Raw genomic sequence first — 13,142 nt, 5'->3', positions numbered from 1 at the left:
AGAAGGGATAGATTATGTTGAAACCTTTGCTTCAGTTGCTAGACTTGAAGCCATAAGAATCTTTTTAGCATATGTTGTTTATAAAAACTTCAAGGTTTTCCAGATGGATGTAAAAGTGCTTTTTCTGAAAAGAAAACTATTAGAAGAAGTATCTGTGAAACAACCTCCAAGATTTGAAGATCTAATCCATCTGGATCATGTATACAGACTTAACAAAGCACTCTACATTCTTAAACAAGCATCTCGAGTAGGGATGAGCATCAGAACCGGGTACCTACCTTTGGAAACGGAACCTCTACGGAACTGCCAGTTACGAAACCGGAACGGGTGTAATTGGTACCAGTTTCGGTTCCTAAAATATGTAACCAATCGGGACTAGTTCCAGTTTTGATTCTCATTTTTTGGAACCGTTAACCGTTGGATACCATATCTGGTCCCGCTGGGTACCCAGAAATGGAAGCGACGGGTACCTACTATTTTCTTAATAAAAATTATTTTAAATGTTATACTTAATAAACTAAAATTGAAATTATTAGTTTACCTGTGAGAAATCAATTATATCAAATTATTTATGTAATTATTAGTTTTTAATTTTTATCGGATTTGTTTTTACTATTTATAGTATTTATTTCTCTAAGTTGGTACGTTGTGATAGACTAAAAATTACTTTTTTATAGTATCAAATGATATAATTTTTAAAAAGAATAGACATCAGGTACCCGGTACTGGAACCGATTCAAGCGTTTCCAGTTCCAATTCCCAAATATAAAAAACCGGTGTAATCAGTTCCAATTCCTTCATTCCAGGAACCGTCGGTTCTAGTTCCGGGGATTGATTCCACGAATTTTGACCGGGTACCTGCCTTTGCTCCCCCCTAACCTCAAGCATGGTATGATACTTTATAAACTTTTCTTCTTGATGATGAATTCAGTTATGGTAAGATTGACAATACTTTCTTTCTCAAAATGATTGATAGTAATGTTACTCCTGTTCAAATATATGTAGATGATATAATATTTGGTGCAATATGTTTCTCTATGTGAAAAATTTTCAAATCTGATGAAATGTGAATATGAAATGAGGATGATAGGTGAACAAACCTTCTTTCTTGGATTTCAAGTCAAACAATCAAATGATGGCATTTTTATTAGTCAAAGTAAATATGTCAAAGATTTGATAAAGAAATTTAAATTTGAACGATGCTCACTCGTGAAAACTCCAATGGCTCCTCCATTAAAGTTATATTCTGATCCCAAAGGAACATGTAGATGTAGCAAACTATATATAGGGGAATGATTGGCTCTCTTTTATATTTGACTCCTAGTCGCCCGTTATGTTCTCTATATGTCTTTGTGCAAGATATCAGGTTAATCCAAAAGAATCATACTTTGAAGTCGTAACAAAGATTTTTAGGTACCTAAAGTGTAATCCTAACCTAGCTCTTTGTTATCCCAAAGACACGGGTTTTTATCTAATCAGAGATTCAGATTCTAATTATGCAAGATGCCAAATAGACATGAAAAGTACCACAGGAAGCTACCAACTTCTAGGCCGTAAACTTGTAAGTTGGTTACCAACTTCTAGGCCGTAAACTTGTAAGTTGGTCAAGCAAGAAACAAAACCCAATTTCTACATCAACTGCTGAAGTTGAATATTTTGCTGTTGGAAGCTGTACAACTCAAATATTATGGATGAAAAATCAACTAGTTGATTATGACATACATTTTGAGGCGATACCAATTATATGCGACAATTCCAGTGCCATAGCCATTGTTAACAATCATGTGTTACATTCAAGAACCAAGCATATTGATATAAGATATCATTTCATCAAAGACCACATATCCAAAGGAAATATGGAACTTCATATCATTCCAACAGATAATCAATTAGCTAATCTATTTACTAAACCTTTAGTTGAATCAAGGTTTAAGTATTTTATCAGTGAATTGGGAATGTTAAATGTTGAAAATTAAAATAATAAATATGTAATCAAACTTCTCTTTCTGATACTCTTTATCATCGTATTTTTAACATTTTGTTTCATTATCTTGTTGAATAAAAACAAATTATATCTTATCTCAATATCCTATCAATGTCACTCTGATACCTTCAGAATCCGACCAATGCAAAGTAAGGGGTTGTTTGGTAGTTGCTGAATGATTTGGTACCGAATGATTAAATGGTCAAAATTATTAAGAGGCTCTCATTATATATAGTGCAAAATGAAATATAATTATTTGGTAATTATTTACAATGAAATTAGGGCGCTCAATGGTTAAGGGAGACCCATGATACAATTCAGAGGGTTTTAGAATCATTAAGAGAGTTTTTTTTTTGCCAGACAAGATTTACCTCTTAACGATTCAGAGGTTGCCTCTTAATGGAACTATTAAGAGGTAAACAAACAACCTCTAAGTTATCTTTCCACATCCGAGAAAGTCTTAATTCCCTCTTCTATCAATCCATCGGATTCTTATTCATCTGACATATTGATCAAATCACTTCATAATCCGATGCACTTATTGATTTCTAGAATATTCCGACTTTTCCACTCATATTCATTCAAAATATTTGAATTCTATTTTTTCCTTCTCAACATCGGATATCTTCTTCATCTGATCTTCTCTCTAATCCTATTCTTATCGATTATTTCCGTTCAAGAGACTTAAAAGATTTATGATAACCTCAACGTCTCATAGGTAATCTTGTGTCAGAATTCGAAAGGTCGGCACTGGTTTCAAAAGTCTAAAAACGTTACCTCAACTGTTGCCTTAACTCTATTCTCATCGTTACCATTTATGACATCAAATCTCTTTTAATTATAAACATTCTGTCTTTATTCCTCCCCTAAATTCACTTGGTTCATCTCCTTCATTTTTTTCGAACCATGTCATACTCCTTTAGAGCTCCATCATCCTCTAATGCCAAGTTCACCACCTTACCATGTCAAATAAAAGGAGGAAACCATTTTACGTGTTTATCCAAGATTTATGGAACGCGTTCTCATCACATATTGTCATATATATATTGATGGACTTGCTATCCAAAAGCCCTATGTTCTTTGCACTTACCACAACCCCTCAAATGAGTTCCATTCTTTTGAAAACAAAAATTAGTGCTCATGTTCTTACAATGCAACAACAAAAGAAATTTTTGCCATTATACGCTATCTCACTGATCTATCATTCGATATGGATGATATATATTATGTCCATCAGTTTCCCTCCTCTCCAAATACACCATTCGAGACTCTTGCTACTGATAATGATCTTGAAGACGTGCTTACTGTCATTGAGTACCGAAAAATCATTTCCGAAGCTTCTGCCACCAGGACATTACAATGAAAATATATGAGTGATGTATGATACTCTCTCTTTTCCTTGATAACCCATAGCTTGACCAGCAAAACAATTGGTTTTGATCAAACTCTGAATTACACCAATAGATTAGCTCATGCATTGATATTCCAAAGAAATGTCAATTTTGGGTCATACTTCTTTAATGACCTTGTTCGAAGAATTAGTGTCAAGAAGAAGCAACTTTAAATCCCCTATATCTGATTCATTTCTATGATTATCAGATCAGATTTAGAGTTTGATGTTTATTCATATCAACTATCATTTCCATCACGATCAACGGTCTCTCCATCGAATCAGCCCTTCCTCCAAGTATTTTTTTTTTCTTTGCTCATTGTAATGATGGAATGATCACTACACAAAGGAAGCTACTAGGCTTTTTCTAAAAGCAAAAATTACATCTCTTACTGATCACTCTAAAGTGAAATCTGTTTCTCTATCTCTAAAATCTGACATATTGAAAAGAACTTGCTAGGATGACTCTGAATTTTTTTTAACAGATTTAGTCCCTATCCAATCATGATCTTTCCTTTATTAGACAAAGGCTTGATCCGATCTCCACTTCTGAGATAATCATGCGAATAGATCCATTGGTATCTACCCAAGTCTTTCTACCATCCGACAATAGACGGGATCAAGACTTTGGACCATTGGCCAACTGTGATACTCCTTTAAGTTTTACAGACAATCATGGGTCCAGTTTAGTCCTTTGAAAATAGACTTTATCTCCAAAGTCTATTAATGCCATCTCAGACACATGGCAAATGAACCTTTAACCAATACCTTAGCACCCTCTTTAAAGACAAACCAGATTCTTCCATTATTCCTTCTACCATATTCCAGAATATAGTTATTGTTGATTCAGACTTATCGTACTGAAGATCTACTTTCTAGCCCAACTCATTCAAACTTTCTACAAGAAAACCTTATGTTTACCATTCCCTCTTACCTCCAAACAAATAGACATCCTTTTGTACCTCCTCCAACACCTTCTTTCATATATGATCAACTTGTTATGGAAGGACAGTTGAAAACCTTACAACATGACAGAATTTTATGGATAAAAGACTAGATGAACGCCCTGCAATTCAAAACCGAATGGCATCGAGTCTAATCTCCTGTTTTACCACTTCTCTTGAACAACTTCATACTAAAGTTGATGCTCGTAACAAGTTACTCCATTCACTCAACCAATCTGTTTCCCAAGCCTCAAGTCAAATTACTTTTACAATGGAAGATAGGCAGTGATGGATCAACATTGAAAACACACAAAATCTCAGTCTTTCATCTCTTCAAATTAAAGCTTACCTTAACACATCAAATTCCATCTTCTTGTGGTGCTGAGGGGCAGAGAACTTATCTGGCCAACAACACATAAATAATGGCCATACATTCCAATGTTGAGGAGCTAGGAGCAAACTCAAAAGATCCAATCAACCACTGAGGGGGAGCAAATCCAACATTCAAAAGACAAAGTTAAAAGACCAATGGATTTTATGGAAGCTTTTGAAAATCGAAGATAAAGAAAGGAAGCAAGAAGAATACAGTCCTCCAATCATCTTCATCTCCAACCTCCGAAATTTAGCTATAATTGTATGTAAAATTCATGCATTACTAAACTTTTGTTTTTAATAATATGAACTGTTTACATATCATTTGTCTAGCTAAATTTTACTTTTTATACTATGTTTTCTAATCCGATCTAGAAAATAAAAAACCAAAATAAAAAGCGAAAAAACCTGAGATAAGTAAAGAACAAAAACAATAAAAGGAAAATAATTAGAATCCAAAAATGGATCATTGTATTTATGAGTTCCGATTTACAATTTAACTTGTAAGTTTCAATACCAGTTTTCTTTAAGTGTTTTAAACCTTACTATCTATTTGTATTATTAAGAAATAGAGAGAGATTGTTGGTCTCAACCATCGGATTTGTATAAAATACTAATAAACATTCGACCAAACACTTTGAAAAGAACATTCTTGTTTTCCTCTCTTTATAGGTACATATCCGATAAAGCCTCACTCACTCATTGGATATCCCCTCTACTGATATCATTCGGTTCCTTTATTAGTTTTCATATTTAAAAACTAATATGTGTTTTAAAGTGTTATGTATCAAAACTAATATGACACTTTATTTTTTAAAAATGCTCTAAAAAACTTGTTAAAATACCCAAAAGTTTTCTATAAATAGTTTTAAAGCTTTTACGTAAGACACACTTAGAGATGGATAAAAATTGGTCCTAGGCCTCCCAATCCGAGGTTTTCATTTTGAAATCAATCTTGTCTCTACCAAAAAAAACCATGTCCCAGTCTCCAAGTTTTGTAACCGGTCCCTAGAACTAGTCACAAGTTGCACCTAGATTTTTTTTTTAAAATCAATTTTGAATGTATAAAAAATTTTGCTTGAAGATTTTCTTTTTTTTTGGACAATATCTTATTGAAATACACTTTAAAATATCTAATTGGGTCATTCAAATAAATTTTTTTACACAAAAATGTTATAAATGTTTTTATAGTTACGATTTTTGAGATTTAATATTGAAACGTTTACAAAAACTTGAAAAATCTTGTAGAAATATTGAAAACTCAATATAAAATTTATAAAAACTTAAATATTTTTTTAAACGGACCTATATATAAATGGTCTCGGGTGAATTTCAGCTGGAATTGTCGGGCTGGGATTGTTGGGCACAAATCGGTCCATACCGGTCCCGGTCCTACATCAGGCCTATTTTGACCATCTCTAGATGCACTATTGTCCAGCCATATACACTTAAATCTTATAAAGTAGTCTATAATAACACTTAGACAACTTCTACATTCTATAAAAATCCAATTTTATTGTAATGATGAATGTTTACTTTATAACATAACATATATCTTAGATATTATCACACAAACTACATTAAAGTGAAACACCATACACTACAAGAAAAATGACCTTCAGAGAAGGTATTATTTTGTATTTAAAAGTCTTAAAAGCTTCTCTAAAGCCTTTAGATAAGCTTTTCAATTTTGTCAAAGAGCTTCTCTGTGTAGCGGTAGATAAAGGTTTTAGAGAGGGTTTTTGGAGGGTGTGTTTTTGTTAACCTTTAGAGACGTTTATTTGAGGCTTTAGATACACTTTCAAAACTTCTCTAAAGATTAGTCAACTTTTTATTCAAAGCTTCTCTAAAAGTATATATATTAGTGACATTTTTCAAGTATTTGTGACGGTTTGTAAGAGTTACTAAAAGATACTTTTAGAGAAGATAATGGAAAAGTTTCTCTAAAGATATTGGCTTTAGTAACATTTTTAAATAACCTTCTCTAAAAGTCCTTGTTAGTTACGCTTACAAAATCTTCTCTAAATATGATATTTAGATACACAAACTAAAAATCTTCTCTAAATATTATCTTTAGTTACACTTTTAAAAAATCAATTCCTTCTTTAAAAAATATATTATATATTTATTTCATCCATAATTCAGCTACATACATATATATATATGTATATAATTAAACTAATAAATAATATTAAATTAATCAGGAACAAATTAATAATAATCTCAAAACAATTTAATATATATATATATATATATATATAAGAACCATCCAAATTTAATATTCAACTAGTTCATATATTGTCTAAATTTATCAACAAAAAAAATCCAAAATCATATTAGCATGTTTAACGATCTTGAGTCTCCGAACGTTGGTCTTGAACAGTTAATGAGGATGAAAAACTTGGAACTGACCGGCCGGATAYAATTGACCTCACCATTTGTCGCAACTCAGCGACTTCATCCTTCATAAGAAAAAGCTCGGATTTGGTTGAAGCAAGCTTGGACTCTGTTAAAGCAAGTCGATTAGACATCTCGGTGTGGCTCAATCATCAATAAAATTGCTAACATGGAAAAGCCATATATATATATATATATATATATATAGAGAGAGAGAGAGAGAGATATTTTTAAATGAGAACATGGTTAATAAGATAAAACGACTAAAAATCATATGTGATTCAGGTTTGGTCAAAGCAAGGACGCACGACATGCTTGGCTCCACGACTTAAGAGCATTGGCCGAATTTGGATCACATGGGATATACAAGCCTAGATACTAGTAGGCCAAAGTCCCTTTGGTTATCTTAATTCCCCGGGTTCTCAATAAAAAATGAGGTTTGATTAACAACCGTCTCTTTACAATGTCAAATGCATGAGTTGATGACTTAGAGTTTTACATCAATAAACTACTTATCCAAGATAAATAAAGCCACAAACAAACTTCACGTCGTACAAGTTGTACGTACATTAAATCATGGAGCAAGGAGCCAAGGAACTGTTGTGATATCAAGATCTCCCAGAAAAAGTTGTCTTGGTAATTTTGGACTCCTGACAAATATTTTCTTCTATGTTGTTATCTCTATAGTATCGTTCTCTAGGCATCTCTTAACGTAAGGTTATCTCAGTGAATCCCCTAATTTTCTTAATGTAGTGCATATGTGTAAGCATTGTATATACCAGAAAGTGTCATAATGTGGGAGTCTAAGAATCAACATAAACTATGTGATCAAGGGATTCCATAATCCATCATATTGTTTTACTTCATTTGGTACCATAATCGTAATTTGTGTCGCTAAGTTATAACATACATATTGAAACAAACAGATACCTGCAGCTTTGATTTCGATGAAACCTTTGGATTCACACTTCTTTCAGCAAATACAAGTGGCCATGATATGTCTTCATGCATGCCATCATGCCGAATAAATGGCCATGTTCCAAATCCTCCATCATTTAGCTCTAAATATTCTCGACGACAAAGATAGTCCTTATTCCAAACACTTTAGTTACATTTCTCATTTTTGTCATTTAAATCTTTCTCTATAATGAAGCTTTAGATACACTTCTAAAAGCTTCTCTGAAGATTTCTTCTCTAAAGCTTCTTCTTTTTTGTAGTGATACTTTAGCATGTGCCTAGTTTAGTAAATATTATGAAAACTCACATGTCCTATCATGCTTAAAATCTGATTAATCGTGACGATTATCCTACAATATCCAATAACCCATATTTAATAAATGGGTTATAATGTATTCATGTTTAATTACAAGTGCCTTATTCACTGTACGTAAGGGACTGTTCGATTGCGGCTTAATGGGTTGTATAAGCTATATGGCTTATACGCACAGCCATATCTAGCAGTTTGGTACGGGCTTATCTAGCAGTTTGGTACGGGCTTATTTGGCCAGTCCATGGCTGAATGCCTGAATCGCTCAGCTAAAGAACTTGTGTCCTTTGTATTCAATCATTAAATTTCCCCAACTACCCCTCTCTCAACTACTCAGCATTAAATAAAAGAAACCATATTGTTAGAAAGAGACGTTCCTCCCTCAACACTCCATCGTCGCTCCTCCCCCAACACTCCATCGCCTCCATCGATTTTGCGTCTCGACCAGGTATGTCATCTTATATATCTATTCCTCTCCATCGATTTGTGTATATCGATTTTATGTTTATATCTTTCTCCCCATGATCTTCTATATCGATTTTACGTGTATCTATTTTCTTTGTATGTATATGTCTCTATATCAATTTTATGTATATAACAAACTCTCTCCATTGATTTCAGTATACGATATTTATGTCTTTGTATCAATTTTCTATGTATAACAAGCTTGAAACCCTATTGTTAAAAGATTGAATATTACATCAAGATCGATTGGATTTAAGATCAATGAAAATGGAGCAGGTTTTTTGTGTTTCCAGTGTATCGTTTATCTGTTTTTTGTGTTTCCATATATCAATTTCGGGTTTTTTGTTTTCAGTATATCAATTTTTGTTTTCAATGTATTAACTTGGGTTTCAATTTATGTTTTCAATATATCAACTTGTTGGGATTTTCAATATATTGAAAATCAATATATCAACTTGTTGGTTTTCAATTTCTGTTTTCAATATATTGATGGTATGTTTCCAAGCTTTTAAAATTCATGTGTGTTTCCAAGCTGTTAATTTTCTTTCACTTGTTTATCTAAAACATTAGGTGTGGAACAAACATTCGATTCACAACTGACAAAAAGAACTAAGATAAGTTAGGAAAACATGGCTATTGTGAAAACATTTTTAGAAAGTTGCATTTTTGAGCTAACTTTGAATGGAAAAGAAGGTAGAAGTCTAAAATCAAATGGGCAACGCGTATGATCCTTCAACGAACTCATTTAATTTTTCCTTCTATTTCAAAACATATCCATCCCAATATATTTTTTCGGGTTCTTTTACATAGTATTCAAATTAGCAAGGCATGTTCAACTATTATAATTTATATTTCCTCAAACATAAATTTTGAATTTTTTTAGTTAAAAGTTACATTAGTTTTTCATTTTTGATTTACAATAACATATTTCAATCCGCTATAGAGTACGACTCATGTACAGAATTAGTTAAATAAAGTTTAGAGTAGACTACATTTTGGTCCCTTGATTTTTCTTTTCCCAGGATTTTCGTCCCTACAATTTAAAAAACTACAACTTAACCATCGTGGTTTGCAAAAATGCATTGAATTGGTCCCTCCCACTAACGGCTATTAAGTTTTAGCCGTTAAGTGGGGATCATTTTCGTTTTTTAGCTTTTGTCTTTTTTCTATTAAAATTATATTTTTTTACATTCTTTCACTAAAATTATGACAAGTGTGACCCCACGCTTTCCCCTAAAACTTTTCTTCCCCATGTTTCCCTCTCATTTGACCTAGAACCTATCCCTTCAACCCAAACTTTTTCCTCCCGACCACCATCGTTTTCACTATTGTCGCAGCTCCACCACCTTCATTTACGCACAACCAAGCCCCCATCTCTAGCTCTATTTTTTCTTTTTCTCATTGTCGCTGAGCCTCGTCTATGCTTTTCTTTCTCCAGCGATCAGAATGAACCAGATAGAAGGTGTATGCAACCCTCCAAATCTACAGTAAGTGTATGGTGTCAATCAAGTAATATGTACTAGGTACGAGTACCGATCCAAGGAACTATGAGATTAAGTACCACAAGATTACTACAAAATTCTAACTATATTGTTGATAAAGTAGTTTGGGTAATGACTAGCAATTCTAAATATCTAGAGAACAAAAGTATTGTTAAACTCAGTTTCAATTAGATAACAATAAATTAAACAATAAGAACAACAATGTATAAATAAAATCATCATGTATATTGATAAACTCGCTCAATACATGTTTCTCTCTACAATCTCTCTATCTAAGCTAGATTCTCAATGTACGCATCTATCTCTTACAATTACTATTACAAAGCTATTTATATGATTGATTAAACATAAAAGTCAAGCTACAATTGAGCATGGTATTGACTTTTGTTGACTTTAAGCTTTGACCTCTTTAGTCTTTAAGTTCGATGATCTTGGATACAATAATATTTGACCTAACAGTCTCCCCTTTTGTATATGACCACTGATCTGAACCATTGCCCCCATTGCCAATCTGAACCACCGTCCATCTGAGCCATCATTAACCACCTCCATCTGAACCATCCCGAACCACTATCGATATGTACCCCTGCTGACCATCGTCATCTGAACCACTGCGGACCACCACCGATCTAAACCACCATAGACCACCACCGATCTGAACCACCGTCGACTTATTAACGTTGTTTGGATTATGGTTATATTTGGTTTGTGTATTTTTATAGTTTTACATATTAAATAATTATTTTATTAAAGTATTTTTAGTTTTAAATAAAATTTTCAAAAAGGGGCATTTTGGTCATTTACCAAAACTTTATTCCAATTCCAAAGCTACATTATGTGAACCAACAGACAGATTCAAATTCCTTTACAAATTCCATTTCGATGTCTTCCAACTAAACAAGTGGTTAAACCTGACAACATTTCATTCCAACTCCTTCAAAGTCAAATTCTTTAACAGATTCTATTTCATCCAAAAAACATTCTGTGAACCAAACGCCACCTTACGGGAAATTTTTTTGGGAATCCTTATAGTTGGCATGCATTGTGTCGATTTGGGGTAAAAATTTAGAACTGTGTGGAACCGAACCAAGCTAGTGGTTAGGAATTTCGATAAGGAAAGAACGATAAATCTTTTAGGGTAACGATTTGGAGAATTTAATGGGAATTCTTAAGGCAGACCTCAAGTGGATATTGTATCGAAGGTTCTTTGATTAGTCAAGGTTTAATATGTCGACACGGTAGTGACAACGGATGATCTATTCAGGATCATTTATTCAAGTTCCTTTACCACTGGCTAAAGTCGATATAGTAGTGAGTACCCAAATATCCAAGGGATGGAAGGTTAGAGTCCACCAATGTCCCCCTCAGTCAAGAATCGGGGCTGCATACAGCCATTTTTATGGTAAGAGACTATGATCCAACTACTCGATACAATGATCTATTAGATCGTGTTCTTAGGCATCACGATGCAATCATATCACATCGAAAAGGGTGTAAAAATCCTTTTCTTATGTCGAAATAATAATGATTTGTGGTACTGTTTGTCAAAGATTCCTAGACGAGAGGAGTATGACAGTTTATAGCAGGATCAACTTTTGTGAAAATTACCGAAGGTTTGAATGTGAGGAAAGGCGAATCACATTTTGATCGAGATTGTTAGAAAATTTTAAAGAGTATATTCACTTATGGGCATCTTTTTTGGAATTGAGTTGTTGAGGTTCTAAGTTACTCTTGAAGAAGTATCAACCACCTAAGGCTGAGAGGCAATTGGAAATTGATCCAACAAGGTACAATGTTCACCCTCGGGGAGTGGTGTAAGTATCAAAGGTTGAGTTTGGATTGGGTATTGATCATCATGAAAATCGGCATGACAGCTATGTTGGTGTACATTCTTAGATCAATATTTTTGGGTACGGTTGGATAACGAGTCTTTCATTGGATTTATGTTCGGGTTAAGTGGTATGCCAAACCGGTTCGAGTGTTCTTTGATTCAATACACATTGTTGATGAAGGATAAGCAAGCAATGTTATTGTTCAGAACAACTTGTTTGTCAAAGTTTAATTAATAGGAAACTAGAGAAATCAAATGTAGGTTCTAACTTATGGATTGATGGGTGTCAAATTCAAGGACGAAATCTCTTTTAAGGTTGGGAGGATTGTAACACCCATCTTAACTTTGGGCATTCTAGAAATCCGAGTCTTTTGGTTTATAACAAAAGTTTAAGGTTTAAATCCTTGCTGAAGTTTGTAGGGAGTTTCGGGTCAAAGAAGGACCAAACCAAGACTCTTGGAGACAACAGGAGGGTTGGGTGGCTTTTTAGGCGGCCGAGCCCGCTTCAATAGGCACCTGAACTACTGGATGATGCTCATAGGCAAGCTGGGGAAGGTAACCAAAACATAAGGGAAGGCGCCTTGTGAGGCCGCCTATGTCGCACCAACATAACTCACCTGCATAAGGTATTTTGAGGCGCGATGTGTGGGAACCATGTGTGATCGACGACGTGACATCAAGGGATGACAGACCTGTCCTGTCCGACCCAAGGCACACGGGGAACGCTAGGCGTTTACAGCCTAACGGTGCCCCCCCCCCTTTTCATTTGGAACCTCATTCTCTTTCTCTCTTTATTCCTGTTGATCCTCTCTCTCAGTGATTTGATGATAATCCCTTTTTCCTTTCGATGTATTTCTGTATCTGTAATTTCAGTTCCAGCGATCATACACTGAGCTTGTTCAGTGATCGCTGAAGAACTTGTTTTGAAATTCATTCAAAGACAACGATACTTCAAGAAAACAACACTCACACCAAAGATCCTTCAGCAAA

This window comes from Cynara cardunculus (genome assembly GCF_001531365.2).
Source record: "Cynara cardunculus var. scolymus isolate 2C chromosome LG 10, CcrdV1, whole genome shotgun sequence".
NCBI classification, from domain to species: Eukaryota; Viridiplantae; Streptophyta; class Magnoliopsida; order Asterales; family Asteraceae; genus Cynara; species Cynara cardunculus.
Note: the sequence above shows the minus strand (reverse complement) of the source record.